We start from the raw sequence: 15,173 nt of genomic DNA, 5'->3' as shown, positions 1-15,173 counted from the left end.
CATTTACGGAAGTTGAAAGACTTATTTCTACCAAGTACGGTCCTGAAAGACACTGACCTAAGGTCATCCTCCTATACAACATGTGCAGACTGTGGCTTCTGTGTCAAAATTTAGGGACAGATGCTGGTGTTGGTGCCAACTGTGGCTTTTTTGCAGAAAAGTTGCAATCCATACTGTCTATAAAGGACCCTGCATTCTGTTAAAACTAGCTGTGAGTACCCTTATTTTTAATCTGATGATTCACGCAATAATATTTAGTCTAGTCTTTTGTTCATGTCCACTTGCCTGCCACTTGCCATTTGGAATAATGTAAAATCTACTGTTTTGCCTTGGACTGCAGCAATATGAAAGTAGCAAATTAAAGTATATTGTTAAGTTAGGTTTACAGAGAAACTTCTTTTTTGTTGTTTTTGCTTGGGTTGGTCCCTCCTAGGTTAGAAGACATCAAAGCAAAGATCTTATAGTGAAGAAGTGGGTCACAAATTTCTTTTTCCATTTAAAGTGGTGTTCCAAATCTGAAGATACTTTACTTTGATACTTACTTTATTAATAAAGACGATTTTACTCTTTACTATTTAAATCTACTGCACTAATGAAAAAACCTACGTTTTTGCTGGCGTGCAGTAGTAAAGTTTAACCATTTTCTAAACCAACTAACAAACAACATAATAAATAATTAATTATCATTTATCCAGCTAGGCATACTTCGTTTTGATTTTTGCAAAAACGTGCAATACAACCATTGCAAATTTTTGGTCCATCCGTACTCCATACTGCAAACTTAAATTATACATGAGGTAATTTAAGTTAATTGAGGATATGCACCTTAATGCCCATGAGCATAGTTTAGCAGATCTAATTATTGTGTACCCTTGTACAAGTAATTATAGAAATAGACTAGTTTTGATCGCTAATAAAACACTTTTTCTAGAGATCATTAACATGCAAAGTTCATCTGAAAGCCAGTGTACTGAATCAGAGAAAGATAGTCTTAGAATTGGATCTAGTCCCGAAAGACGACTGGATGACGAAGATGATGATGTTCCTGGAGTTCACTTCCTGGTGACTCCTCCAAAAAAAAGCAGGGTTCAGGGCAGAATTCCCAACAGAAAATATACGAGCAAAATTTTGTTGACAAGCGGATAGAGAAAAATTGGATAGAGAAAAGAGTGTCAAACAAGTCAAAGAAAAAGACTTCTGTACCATACTGTAAGTTCTGTTTGAAGTATGTGTATTGTGGGAAATCAGAGTTGACCAAGCATGCCCGGACCAAGCAGCATATAAAAGCAAGCAGTGAAATCGAGACGAAGTCTGGCAGCATTGAAAAACTTCTGACTGTAGGCAGTCATTCCAAAGAAATTGAACAGCGGATCTGCATATTTTTGGCAGAATATAATCTGCCATTACGTCTTGCAGACAGCTTGATTCCTCTCCTCAGAAAATTATTTCCCAAAGACCAGGCCCTGGAAGGGGTCACATTGGGTAAACAGAAAGCTACAAATATTTTGCGACAGAATTTTTCGTTGGTTCTACAGAAGCAGTTAGTCGAGTTGCTCAAAACCAGTTTTTTTTCTGTGATAATTGACGAAACCACTGATAGTACTATTGATAAACAGCTAGTTATCATGGTTTTATTTTTTAGCGAGAAAGATCTAAAACTTCATGTCGAAGCATTGGATATGGTTAAGTGTAGTGATGGATCGGCCGAGGGCCTGACTAACTGCATCAAGCAAGTCATTGAGGAAAACTCGATTCCCTGGCAAAATATTGTTGGATTTTGTGCAAATACAACTAACGTCATGTTTGGCGCCAACAGATCCGCTTCAACCCTTATGAAAGCCATGGTGCCACACATCTTGAATGTAAAATGCTCATGCCATCTTATTCACTTATGCTCGTCATATGCATGCTTGTCACTTCCCAAGACGTTCGAAGACTTGGCGCGAAATATCTATGCCCTCTTTTTCAGAAGCGCTTCCAGGCGAGAGAAGTTCACCGAATTTCAGGAGTTCTTCCGATATGAAGCAAACCGAATTCTTGCTCCGGGACAGATCTGTTGGTTATCCCTTCAGGCCTGTGTGAAGAGGCTTATTGAGCAACGGGTTGCTCTTATTCAGTATTTCGTAGAAACAACGTTTGAAGACCCAACTGCGACAAATGACCTTATCTTGTCGACATTGCAAAGCAAGTTGACAAAGCCATACCTTGAATTCATGGACTGCTCTCTTGGCCTCTCCAACGAATTCAATACAGTTTTTCAATCCGACCTCCCACTTCTTCACTCTCTGAAGCTTAGTGTAAGCAAACTTGTGAATGATGTTGCGTCTAACGTCATGCAACTGGACTATATTCGCAGTGTTGGTTTGTCTACTGAACTGGATCCTTACCTTTCAAGTGAGTACCTGGCTTTAAACCAGACATATGTTGGAATAGCTGCAATCGATTCCATGCAAGAACTCGAGGATGCTCAGGAGCCAAGTGATAACATTGATCTCTTTTACCAGTCATGTCGAAACTACTATATAGTCCTGATCAAGCAGATCAAAGACCGGTTCAAGTTTGAAGACGAAATTTATGACATTTTGGCTTTAGTTGAACCAAGGAATGCAAGAAGTTTGAACCGAAGATCTCTAAGGCCACTATTTGTGAGATTTCCTGTTCTAACAGAAAAGTGTTCTCTCCAGAAAACGGACGTAGAATGGAGGTCATAGGCAATGACTGATGTCACTGAGCTTCATTTGGGAGATTCCCAAGTTGAAGACCTGTCAGTTGAACAATACTGGAAGAAAATACTTGGTCTGAAGACTCGCAGTGGCAAAATCAAGTACCCGGAACGGCGGAAATACATTTCACTGATATTCTCGTTACCTTTTAGCAATGTTCCAGCTGAACGTTTGTTCAGCCTCCTGAAATTGATCAAAACAGACATGAGAAATAGTCTCGAAAATGTCACCCTAGATTCACTGATCCGAGTCAATTACTGGTTGAAAAACAAAGATAAAACTTCATCAACTGTCAGTATACTGAAAGCTGTCGCTGGCTTCAAGACGAAGGCAAACGCTACGTGCCATGAAGTGCTGGAGATGACACTTGTTTGAACTTTTTTATGTATTCTCGTTAGTGTAAAGATGTTATCATTATCTGAAGTAAAAATATCTCAGTTTGAACTTTTGTATGTATTCTCGTTAGTTTAAAGATATTATCATTATCTGAAGTAAAAAGATCTCATGTAAATTCTGTAGAAATCTAGGTCAAAATATCCTCATTTCTAGGGAGAGAAATAGGGACAAAACAGACCTAAACACGAAGACTTCTAGGGAGATTGGTATGAAAAGAGGGAAAATTGAAATTGAAAAGTGGAAGTACTGCTGGGAGCACCTCCTTCATGATCAAGCAGCTTTTCAGCCAGGTAAGTATGAATTATTCAAAACTAACATTTTAGTTATCTCTTTCGACATAAATCCGGTTGCTTTGAATGCCACTCAGACACTCTAATTAATTAAACAGATGCAGCTTTACAAAACTTTTTTCACAGCAGTTAATCAAATCTCTGAATTGTTTTCGAAAATAAGAATTTCCCATTTCATTTTCATATGCAAGCCTCTATATCGTTTAAATGCAAGTTTACCTTTTTGAGAAAAGAAAATCAGGAGTTTCTCACTCTCTTATCAATTTGACTGAAAAGTTGAAACTCTAATTTCTGAGAACCCAGTGACCGTTCTACTGACTTTGCCAATTATTTTCTCTCTAACAATCATAGAGGGGGGAGGGGCTTTAGTCATTACTACTATCAACAACTCACCGCAGAACCAAGCCGCCTGAGGCCAAAAACAATCGCTTCAGCCATTTTATCGAATATTGGCTCAATTTTAATTTCAGCAGTTTATAATTACGAACTATTTTCGATAAAGATGCATGGGGACTTGGATCCAGCTTGGGCACTTTAAATTAATTATGGCGTCCACCCATTGGCTTTTTCACCATTAATTTTTGTAAATTTTTTACAGTGTTTCTTCTTTTTTTCATATGAAAAATAAAATGATTTTCAATGTATTCAAGGACTAAGAACCTAACGGCAGGGTCTCTCTTCACTTTGAATAACGTATTGTACCCACTATTGGCTAGGGTTCATGGTCTTTAGTTTCCCCTCGAAAGGGGTGCGCCGATCCCGGAGGTACTGCAATAACGGGCCAACGCATGAAGGGAGCGGAGCAAGCCCCGACATCCCTCCGGTTTCCAAAAATCAGTTTTTTTCGAAATCCAGAGAGAACAATTCTCTTGTTTTTTTGTTTTTTTTTCAAAGCTTATTAAACAACTCTAAGGTTCGAAACCATAGAAAAGTAGGGTCGTACTTTTTTATGGAGCTGGAAGGTGCAACTGCCCCTCCCAAACCTTGTTTTTCCCCTCCCCCAAACCTCATTCCCCTACCCCTTCTGAAATTTAGTTTCTTCCAAAATTGAGTCTAAACTAATATAAACCTATAAATTTAAGGATCTACAGAAACACATCTCTTTTGTTTCTTTTTTTTTTTTAAAGTAAATTTATAGCTTTTTTAGAGTACTAAATAGTGCCTCTGTGGTACCAAATGGCTTCTTTTTAGTTTTTACTGCTATTTTCACTTTATTTTGGACAAAGGTTTCCATCTTTGCTCCTCCATCCCCTTCAAGTTTGAATTTTGACGAAATTATGCCACTGTAAAAAAGCAAAAGAAATGAAAAAAAAGTCCTCTAAGATGAAGTCGAGCTAGAAGGACTTAGTAGAAAGAGTTAATTTTGTTCACATTTCTTGAGCAATGCTTTGCCTTTTACTTTTTAGCCTAAGTAAATTAAGTGGCTATGCTCTAAGGATAATAAATCCAGAAATAGTTACTTTTTAAGACGAAACAAAAGAGGACTAAATGTAGCTGGGACTTGAATCGCTTTTACACCATCTAAGGGCTTAACAAATAAATACAAGAATCATTTCCCTTCCAATTTCGTACAGGCCCATTGGCCCATCACAAAGTCTTCTCCCTCTGGAGGCAAAATAGACTTGTGTAAAATTTAGGACGGTTCTGGAGGAAGGCCTGCAAAAGAAAAATGGGCCAGTCCTGACCACACCAATTCCTTGTGCCAAAATATGCTGTAGAATGTATCTCAGTCATTTCAGACCGAAGAATCATTAGTTTAGCTGTTAGAATGCCATACTTCAGACTCCCTGAGGTACTGCATGTATATATATATATATATATATATATATATATATATATATATATATATATATATATATATATATATATATATATATATAAAAATTAAGATCGCACAAAATAATTGAGCCACAAAATGAAATTGTATCGGTATGTATTGAGCCGCAAAATTGTATCGATCAGGATATGGCAGGTTAGTTTGACTCTTTGTCACAACTCTACTTTTTGAAACAATAAACAACTTTAGCGTAAAGAGTGAGGCGTTGAGTAGGGGACAATCCCTTTCATATACGGAACAATTTCTGTTCGTTTTAAGTTTTAATGTCACTCCTTACTTGCAGTTAAAGAAACTTGTTTTTATTTAATTTCTGAACGTTTTTTAATTAATGCATGTTTTGATTTTGCCTCACTACACATGAATAATCAAAACGAAGATTGTGACTTAATTTTTGTTTTGCTAAATAGCTTTGTCATAGTTTTGTTTGGACGATTTTGATCATGCAAAGGGGTGGAGGAGGAGGCCTAGTTGACCTCCGGTTTTAGGTTACTTAAATATACAACTAAAATTTTTTTTTGTTGGAAACTTTTTTGTTAGTAATAAATATGCGTAACTTACGAATTAAATTACGTAATGAACTTCTATATTTTTGCATTTTATTACGTATTTGAGGGCGCTTTCATCCTCGTCAATACCTCGCTCTTTACACTCAAGGAATTTTGTCCCAATTCTTTAAGAATGACCCCTGAATCACAAAGACCGTAGAATAAATAGTTGAAATTACTAAAAAATACTTTAGCGTAAAGAGCAAAGAATTTTTGAGGAGACAAACCCCCTAATGTAGGTAATATTTTTTTGTTCGTTTTGAGTTTTAATGCTGCTCATTACTTCAAGTTAAAAAAAGATTATTTTTATTGTCTTTATTTCTTATTCCAGGGAATGCTCCCTGGAACAAATTTCCACACATTAGGCCCCGAAAATCTTGTAGGGAAGCCTGCCTTGGTTCCGTTTCTGTGCGGGACAACAAAATCGCGAGCGTGACACGTTTCATGATGATGCAAAGACCTTATGAGTTCCTGCTAAAAATAACTCCTATACTGCTTGATCTTTGAAATATTTAGCATTATCTAGATGAATGGATTACCTTGTTTAGCTACTTTTTGTATTTCATTGTTATGCATGGCTAACCTTGTTTAGCATAAATATGTTTCTTGGCTATTTATCACTAGGTTTATTTTTTCTAAAAAAGGTTCTTTTTTTCATCTTCTTTTGTCTCCTGCCAACAAAAAGTTTTCTATTAATATTTTGGGAAATTTCTATAATTTCGTATAATCCAAGTTCTCTGTCTATTTTTGTGCTTTTCTGTTTATTTCAATGGCTATACCATTATTCTAAAAACATTATGAGAAAAGATAGTCTCAAGGTTTTGTGGCTATTCAATGATTTCAAATTCGTTATTCATAAAGTAACCAGTATATTAAAAATCGTTAAATGTTTTAAAATGGGTGCGTATAAATTTTAGGGCTTATGGTTTACCTTCCTTTTAAAAGTAACAAATTAACTCTGCAGCTGGACTGAAACTTTACAAAGTCGTCGCCAAATATTCAGGCTCTTAGCGATTTTTTAAGAATTTTTATTTTTTGATTTTTTTAGAATTTCTTTAGAAAATGGATTCACTTCGTAGAATCTTTCTGGCAATGTAAAAAAATAAAAAAATAAATGATTTTCATATTCTTGAAAGGTTTACTAATTTGTATGCTGATTGAAGGGTTTCGTTTGTTTTGCATCTTTCTGTCCTGAAAAGCAGCCTGCTGGCAAGGACTAGATTTTCTGAAAATCAGCAAAAACGAAAGACTTTATGCTGATCAGTGCATAATAGGCTGGTAAGAATGGCAGATTTGATAAAAGACTCAAGAGAAAATGACATTGAAAAATTTAAATAACCATGGGAAACCGAAAAACTTTTAAAGTCTTCGAACTCGAATGAATTAGACAGTTTGGGAGGTCAGATGTAATCAGATGGTTTAGTATTAAAATTAAACAGTATAACTATACCCTTATAGTGAATTCACTATACCCTTAGAGATGACATAACTCACATAGCTGCTAAGGCAAGGACTGTAAGCCATGCAATTTTTATCACTTTGACAAATAAGATTTGATATAGGGATCCTGGGTCTTCAAAAAGGGTAATGTAATTATGGAAAAACTTTCAAGGTTTCTGAGGGAGGTGTCAAATTAAATCACAATAGATTTGGGGATGAAGAATGTCAGAATGACTTCGGGCAACAAGTTGAAACTTGTTCCGTCCAGTCCCCATTTGCTGCGAGTTCGTGTCCCAAATACTTATATCTGAGGGGCTATCTTTATTGACTCACCTTTATAAGTAAATGACAAATCATGTTGTCTGTTGGGTTTCTCACTAGGAAAAATGACAATTTTAGTTTTGAATACGCTTAGCTTTGATTTATTTGTTTCTAGGTAAGCTTCAGATAAATTCAGGAGAGTTTGAAGCTCCTTGGCTGACTTTGCCGCCAAAGCCGTGTCGTCATAAGTAAACAGTAAATAATTCGCTAGTGAGACGACCGGGGCTCATCTCTGTTCAAGGTACTCTGCCAAATCATTAATGTATAAAGTGAAGAACTTCGGTGACAGTGTGCCTCCTTGACGGACTCCTTTGAAAGCTCTGAATGGCTCATATGACAGTTTGTTTTTAAGTACCAGGGACAGTGAAAATAAGCCTGGTTTTTCGAACATGATCAAATGCGGAAGTGTGGAAACTTTAACCCGAAATCTTGTAAAATAGAAAAATCACAACCATTTAGCATTTTTGTAAAATTCATACTATAATACAACTTTTTTTTTAGAAATCATGAAACAGCTAGGATATACACGATAATTTGGTTATTTTCGTCAAAACCATAAGTCGATTTTAAAATGGAGTATCTGCTTTGTTAATAAAATTATTTTTATGGTGTAATGGACAGAGATTAAAAAAATCTATATTTTACTTGTTGCCAACAGTTCTATGAAAATTATGTACATTAAAAATATTTACTTAGAATTACTTGAACCCAATTTCTGAAAGCAAACACACAAAAACAAATACTCCTAGTATTTTCTTTTAGATTTCTTTTCTGAGTGCTTTCTAAGTTCTAGGAGATATTCTTAATTTCATTGCGGCGAAAATGGGGAAGAGGGAAAGTGAGAGAGGTCAGGGAGAGAGATTACTCTCTCTCACCTCAAGAAAAACGAGACTTTTTTCTTTTATCTTTTATATTTGTAAGGATGTATTTTTCTACCTGTTATCATAAAAATCAAAAAGATCCATCGGTTCGATGTCGCTATCAATAGGTCTGGAAGGTTTGATCATTTATTTGTAAGTATATATTGTTAATAAGCAAACTTGAAAGTACTATAACAAGTTATGGGATCTGCATTTTGTTTTATGCATGAAGATACATTATTCACTATTAAAATTAGATATTGAATTCACCTAATATAACTTTTCCTTGTTAAGAAGACACAGGATTTTCCTTGTTGGACTTCTCTACTCTCTTGTCGACGTTATCGATTTCTGTTTCAGGATTACTGATATTCTTCTCATTTTCAAGTTATATTCTCTGTAGAGGTCTCTGACAATTTTTCAAGCATCTTTTCTGCTGCAGTTGTACCATTTGAAATTCCAAAAATGTTAGTAAAGAGAGAGTCATAAAACAGTGCTGGAAGAAAATGGAATGACTATAAAAAGATACAGAAATTTAATTATAATTTTTGAAACATAAGAAATCAATGATAAATATCAAAATTAATTTTTACTTGGAATTAATCTATAGATTTAAATTAATTGATAGAAAATTATTTGAGACTAAATTCTTTACCTGCGTGGGCTAGGGTCAATACGTCGGGTACGGTTTTAGAATTTAAGTGATACATTTTAGCAGCAATTGTGGTATTTGCTACATTTAATTGCACTAATATCAAATATAAAACTTTATTAGCAAAATTATGGAAACTGCGACGAAGAATCATGGAAAGCAAGATATTAAATACTAAACCTAACCCAACCAAACCAAACCAAAATACCAACTCTATGTATTAAATATTTAATAAAAATATACCGACAACGTAGTTTTTCCACTAAGCCTAAACTAATTGTCTCCGAATGCAGGCAGTAAACCGATTTTTCTCAGATCTTACATATCAAAATTCTTAAGTGTGTTCAACAGAAACACCAGCACCAGCTAATGTTTGGCATTTCTTGTCGTGTTTCTTTTTTTTCAGAAATTGAGATGAGACACTTATTGATAGACTAATTTTGCCAATTAAACAACTCACACTATTATTATTACGCTAGAAAGTCATAAAACAGTGTTGGAAGAAAATGAAATGACTATAAAAAGATACAGAAATTTAATTATAATTTTTGAAACATAAGAAATCAATGATAAATATCAAAATTAATTTTTACTTGGAATACTAAAAGATTGATGGAAATGGAATTATGGAGAATTTTTCCTCTTCTTCTTCTTTTCCTTCGAACAATTTACAAACTTCGTAAGGGACAACAAAACATATAAATACCCCGCCAAATATTGTTAAACATTTAAAAAAAAGGGCGTGGCCGACCTGTCTCCCAGTCAAATCGTTTTGAAATATTATAAACAAATTCAAGCTATATTCCAGTTAGAATACTTGGCTAAAAACAGGCACTGAAAATTTGCTTAGATTGCTTAATCTTTGACCAGGAGCTGTGATTCTCGACGTCTGGTGCAGGCCTCTTCGGTGGGACATGGCAATATTCAGGTCATGGGCAGAACATGCAACCTTTGGCTGACTAAGTTTTACTATTTTAACTTGGAAAAAGATCATGACGAAATTCAATGAAAAAATTGAATGACGTCACATTTATGTGCATTAAAAGAGCAAAGAAGATTCATGATGTATTGGAATAGCACCCTGTATCGTATAAAATATTATTTATAAGCACAATATTTTTCATTAGCATAAAATAGGCCAAGAGGACGACCCGCAAAAAAAAGCCAAGTTAATAGGCTTTTAAGCTTCTTTCGGGTGAATAGGCCCACATGTAGAATTTTGAATAACAAAATTTAAATAATAGGAGGGGACATTAGGATTTTAGAATTCCCCAGGTGGGGCATGGCCTAAAGTTGGTTGGAACCTATTAATCTAGAGCCATAAGTAACGAAAAATAAAGTTTAAAATATAATATATTTTCGATACTTCTAAGAAAATCTAAGAAGCCAGTGTTTATAGCCGAATGAAGTTGTGCCACTACTATTCAATTTTACAATCATACCCTCCTCCTCCATGTCTCTCCTCGAAACACAAGGTTCCAATAGTTAATGTAAGCGAGCTGGTTTTATCGTGGATAAAGCCTGAAAGACAATTACATCCATTTGAACACTTTTCAGATCCTCTAAAATGAAATAGGCCTACTCTTCTCCAAGGAACGTGTGCCCTCTCCCTCTTAAAAAAAGAGGTAGATCAGTCGGTCTTTGAAAGCACAAGGACCTGCCCATTTTCAAGAACAATTTACACCACATGACACACGCCTATGCGCGGTATAGAGTCTGTTCCGCATGGTGAAAAAGTTGCCCCACCCCCCACTATTCGCATTTAAGATTAACTTTTATTTTACTGAAAGGATGTGTGAAACAAATGTAATCATCTGGTCCAGAAAGTGGAAACTGCAGCTCGTGTTCCACCTTTGTAGAAACTGCAGCTCGTGATTCCAATGCATCATTGGAATCACCATGATCAAAAGTCCTGAGCCAGTAACTGTGAGCCTCCCCCCACCCCATCTTTAAAAACAATGAAAATAAATAGGAAAGACCCTCTCATATAGAGGATAACTTCTGTTCATTTTAATTTTAAATGTCACTCCTTACTTTCAGTTGAAAAAAAAACTTGTTCTTTTTTAAAATACAGTTTTTGAGCATTTTTCAAATATTGCCAGGAAATCCCCGTCCCTTCTTATCACCCAGAAATTCCCTGGAAGTCCTTCCCCGCTGATATTTCCCACAAAATACACTTCCATTTATTTTTCCATAAAAAAAACTATATGTGAACAATGGGCAAAGTTCATAACTAATAGTCCTTTTCTCAGAGTAATTCGTAGTCTTCAAAGGCACAGTTATTGGACCTTTCAGCTATCCTGAATTTAATGACTATCTTGAAAATCTGAGCACATGACTTTGGGAAAAAAGGGACTTATGAGAGGGTTTAGTTGTCCTCCAATCTTTTTGTTCCCTTTAAAAGGCACTAGAACTTTGGTTTCAGTTCAAATAAGCTCACTCCCCATTTGGACCAGGGCCAGATAAAGGATAAATGGACCGATTGGTCCCAAACAGGCACCGCATTTGAAAGGACCCTACGTAAACAGCAAAACACACAAAACAAAATTCGAAACTTAAAATGAGTTGCTTATGACGATAGTGGATGAATTATTAGTTATTCTAATAATTAAAAAATAAATTTATTTTAAGTTTGCATTGCTGGATGTGGTCTATTAATGTGTATACTATCATTGTAGAAAACTGACACCCGTAAAAGATAATGTCAATTAACTAGACATGCACATGGCTAAAAATCGATCACCTTGACATGAATATAGGCAAGTCAAACTTTGTTATTTTTTCTAGATCTCCACAATTTTATCCTTGGATCACTGAATTGATATCAGAGCGAGGAATTATCAAACGTACACGGTCCACCAAGTACCTCGCAATTAATGTTGAAGAAACCCTATCATTTAAGGACCATGTGAAGTCGATTTCTAAAACTCTATCGCGTAACCTAGGTAGGATGAGTAAATTAAAGCATATTTTCCCCCCAAATATTTTACGGTTGTTATATTTTTCCCTTATTCACCTCTATATTTTGTATTGTTCATCGATATGTCTTGGTACTTTCCCCTCGTTACTTCGTCCAATCCGTGTAATCCAGAATATCGCTATCCAAGTCTTTTATGGTGTGAGGAACCGGGACTCCATGAGGTCTGTCTATAGTGAAATAAAATAATGCCTGCTGTTGTATTGGATGATTTTTAAATATAAGTATCATATTGACGGCCTTCCAGATTGTTTTGCAGGTATATTTTGTGAAATGTCAGATGTTCACCAACACGATACTCGGTTGCAAGAAAATATTGAGGTTCCTCGACTTGTTTCTAGTAAGTCTCCTTTTTCTCTTGTTTATAGAGCTTCCAAGCTTTGGAACAAACTTAGTAATGATATTAAGGATAATGGTAATTTTAACCAGTTTAAATCTGATTTACGTGTGGAGTTGCTCGGTAGTTATGCTTTCGAAATAGATTAACTATATTTTCAGTGGGTTATTTTCCTGTATTTTTTATGTGTTGTTTTGGGGTTTTATATTGTAGTGGTTCGTTGTTTATTTTTATGTTGGTTTTGATAAATGGTCTCATGCTCCATACTCTTTCTTCTTTTGTTTATTATTCTAGCACATCCTCGCTAGCTCCGCTTTTGTTCTGCTATTATATAAAATGATCATCTGGGTTTCTGGGAAAGTTTCAAAATATAGAAGAATAAGCCCTTCAAAAACATGCAGCTGAACTAAAAATTTCTCTAACAGGTTCTAAGGTAACAGAAACTGATTTACCCAATGTGAAAAAAAGCTGATATAGATGGTAAGATGTTCATTGAAGAAATGGAAGATTTGGAATCTATATTTCCGTCAAAATTTTTGGGAATCCTTATAAATTATTCAAATTTCATCGGATAATGATAGAGCAACGGCACTTCCAAACTCGTTTATTGCTCACCGATTATTCTTAACAATTTCAGCAAGTGTTTATTTTGGAGAGGCATTTTCCAGTCCATAACTAATATAATAATAAAAAAAACTATCCGAGATCGACAAATCAGGATAGTTTAAATAGTTAAGCAATTATGTGGATTGAAAGTGAAGACTTCAGAACACTGGACTTTCAAAAAAATTTAATTACTTAATTTGTTTATTTATTTTTACGGTTCAACGTTACAAAACTGACGAAAATACTGGCCTGAAAAACTACATAATTTTGAAATAAAAAAAAAAGTCTTATAAAATCCCGTTTTCGGCTCTAAATAGGCCTATTTATAGCCAAAAATAAGGGGTGGGTGGATATATATATATATATATATATATATATATATATATATATATATATATATATATATATATATATATATATATATATATTTATATATATATATATATATATAAATAAGTTGTTTGTTTGTGTGTCTGTCGACTGACGTTATGTTTGTGTGTCGACTGACGAAATTAAAGGCCGGGATATTAGGACACAAATGACGACCGGGACACCGGGACATAGGGAATATTCACAGGTGGGTCACAGAGACACAACTACAATGGCGCGTAATTAATATGGAACGTAACGACTTACGCACGTGGGGGGGGGCTTGGGGGGCATGAAGCGGCCCCACCAGCTAGGTGTTGGGGCGGCGCGAAGTGCCACCCATACAGCTAGTATGTATATATATATATATATATATATATATATATATATATATATATATATATATATATAAGATTCAATTTCAAACTGACGCAATTCCACGGTCAATCTAACCGATTTCTTAAAATTTGAATGGCAATATATCAAACTAAGAATTCCTTCACTACCGCTAAGCTTCTTGGAATATTTTTTAAGGGGGGCCTTTGGCTACAGCAATTGATCGACCATTCAGCTACATTACAATTATTTTTGGGCCTGACTACTGAATATGTTATTTTCTGCGGATGTAGTTTTTTGAAAAGAAAAGTTTTTTTGAATGTAAGAGGTGGAATGCAGGATAAACATCTTTTAGAGAAGATTTTCGTCCCTTTATAATAGCCCCCGGTTTCCATATATGCTACATGGTAACAATGCAAGCTAAGACATTATTAAATTTGCTTCTAGTATGGACACGAAAGGTGACCCACCATTCATAGTGAAGACACCCAAACTCGTTTAACCAGTGTTATAATTTGTTCATACCGGATGCAGGAAATTGTTTGGATTAGCCTGCTGTAAACCTAATTTGGATAATATCTGGCCCTTTTTGAAGCTAGGGGTCGCTCCCCTTGCGCGTAAGTCTTTGTTTAATGTTAATTAGTTACTTTTAATTTTTAACGAACGCTTTTATTAGTAAAAAAATATACGTAACTTAAGAATTAACTTACGTAAAAAACTTTTAAATTCTTATATTTTTATTATGTATATGAGGGGGTTGGTCCCCTCGTTAATATCTCGCTCTTTATGCTAAATCTTAAGTTTTGTCCCAATTCTTTAAGAAAGACTCTGTACACTTCCCAATAACCATTACTGTATGTAAACACTGGTCAAAGTTTGTAACTTGCTGCCCCTCTCCCAGGAAATATTGAGGGAGTAAGTCATTTCTAAAGACATAGTTATTATGGTTTTCGACTATGTGGAACAAAATGGCTATCTCAAAACTTTGATCTGTTGACTTTGGGAAAAAAATGAGCGTGGGAGGGGGCCTAGGTGCCCTCCAATTTTTTTGGTCACTCAATAAGGGCACTAGAACTTTTCATTTCCATTAGAATGAGCCCTCTTGCGAAATTCTAGGACCACTTGGTCGATATGATGACCCCTGGGGAAAAAAAAACGAAAAAAAACAAAACAAATAAACACGAACCCGTGATCTGTCTTCTGGCAAAAAATACGAAATTCCACATTTTTGTAGATAGGAGCTTGAAATTTTTGCTACAGGGTTTTTTTATATGCTGAATGCGATGGTGTGATTTTTGTTAAGATTCTACGACTTTTAGGGGGTGTTTTCCCCTATTTTCCTAAATAAGGTAAATTCTCTCAGACTCGTAACTTTTGATGACAAAGATTAAATTTGATGAAACTAATATATTTAAAATCAGCGTGAAAATCCGATTCTTTTGATGTATCTTTTAGTATTGAAATTCCGATTTTTAGAGTTTCGT

The 15,173-nt window shown here is 35.1% G+C and overlaps 1 non-coding gene across 1 annotated transcript; it reads right to left on the bottom strand.

Moving 5' to 3' along the window:
- Positions 1-4,152: 4,152 nt before the first annotated feature.
- Positions 4,153-4,344, bottom strand: LOC136038310 (U2 spliceosomal RNA). Its single transcript, XR_010620187.1, has one exon. It is a non-coding gene; the product is annotated as a U2 spliceosomal RNA (small nuclear RNA).
- Positions 4,345-15,173: the final 10,829 nt, after the last annotated feature.

The sequence above is a fragment of the Artemia franciscana genome, chromosome 17 (assembly GCF_032884065.1).
Source record: "Artemia franciscana chromosome 17, ASM3288406v1, whole genome shotgun sequence".
Taxonomy (NCBI): Eukaryota; Metazoa; Arthropoda; class Branchiopoda; order Anostraca; family Artemiidae; genus Artemia; species Artemia franciscana.
This window is presented reverse-complemented; position numbering and strand designations above follow the sequence as displayed.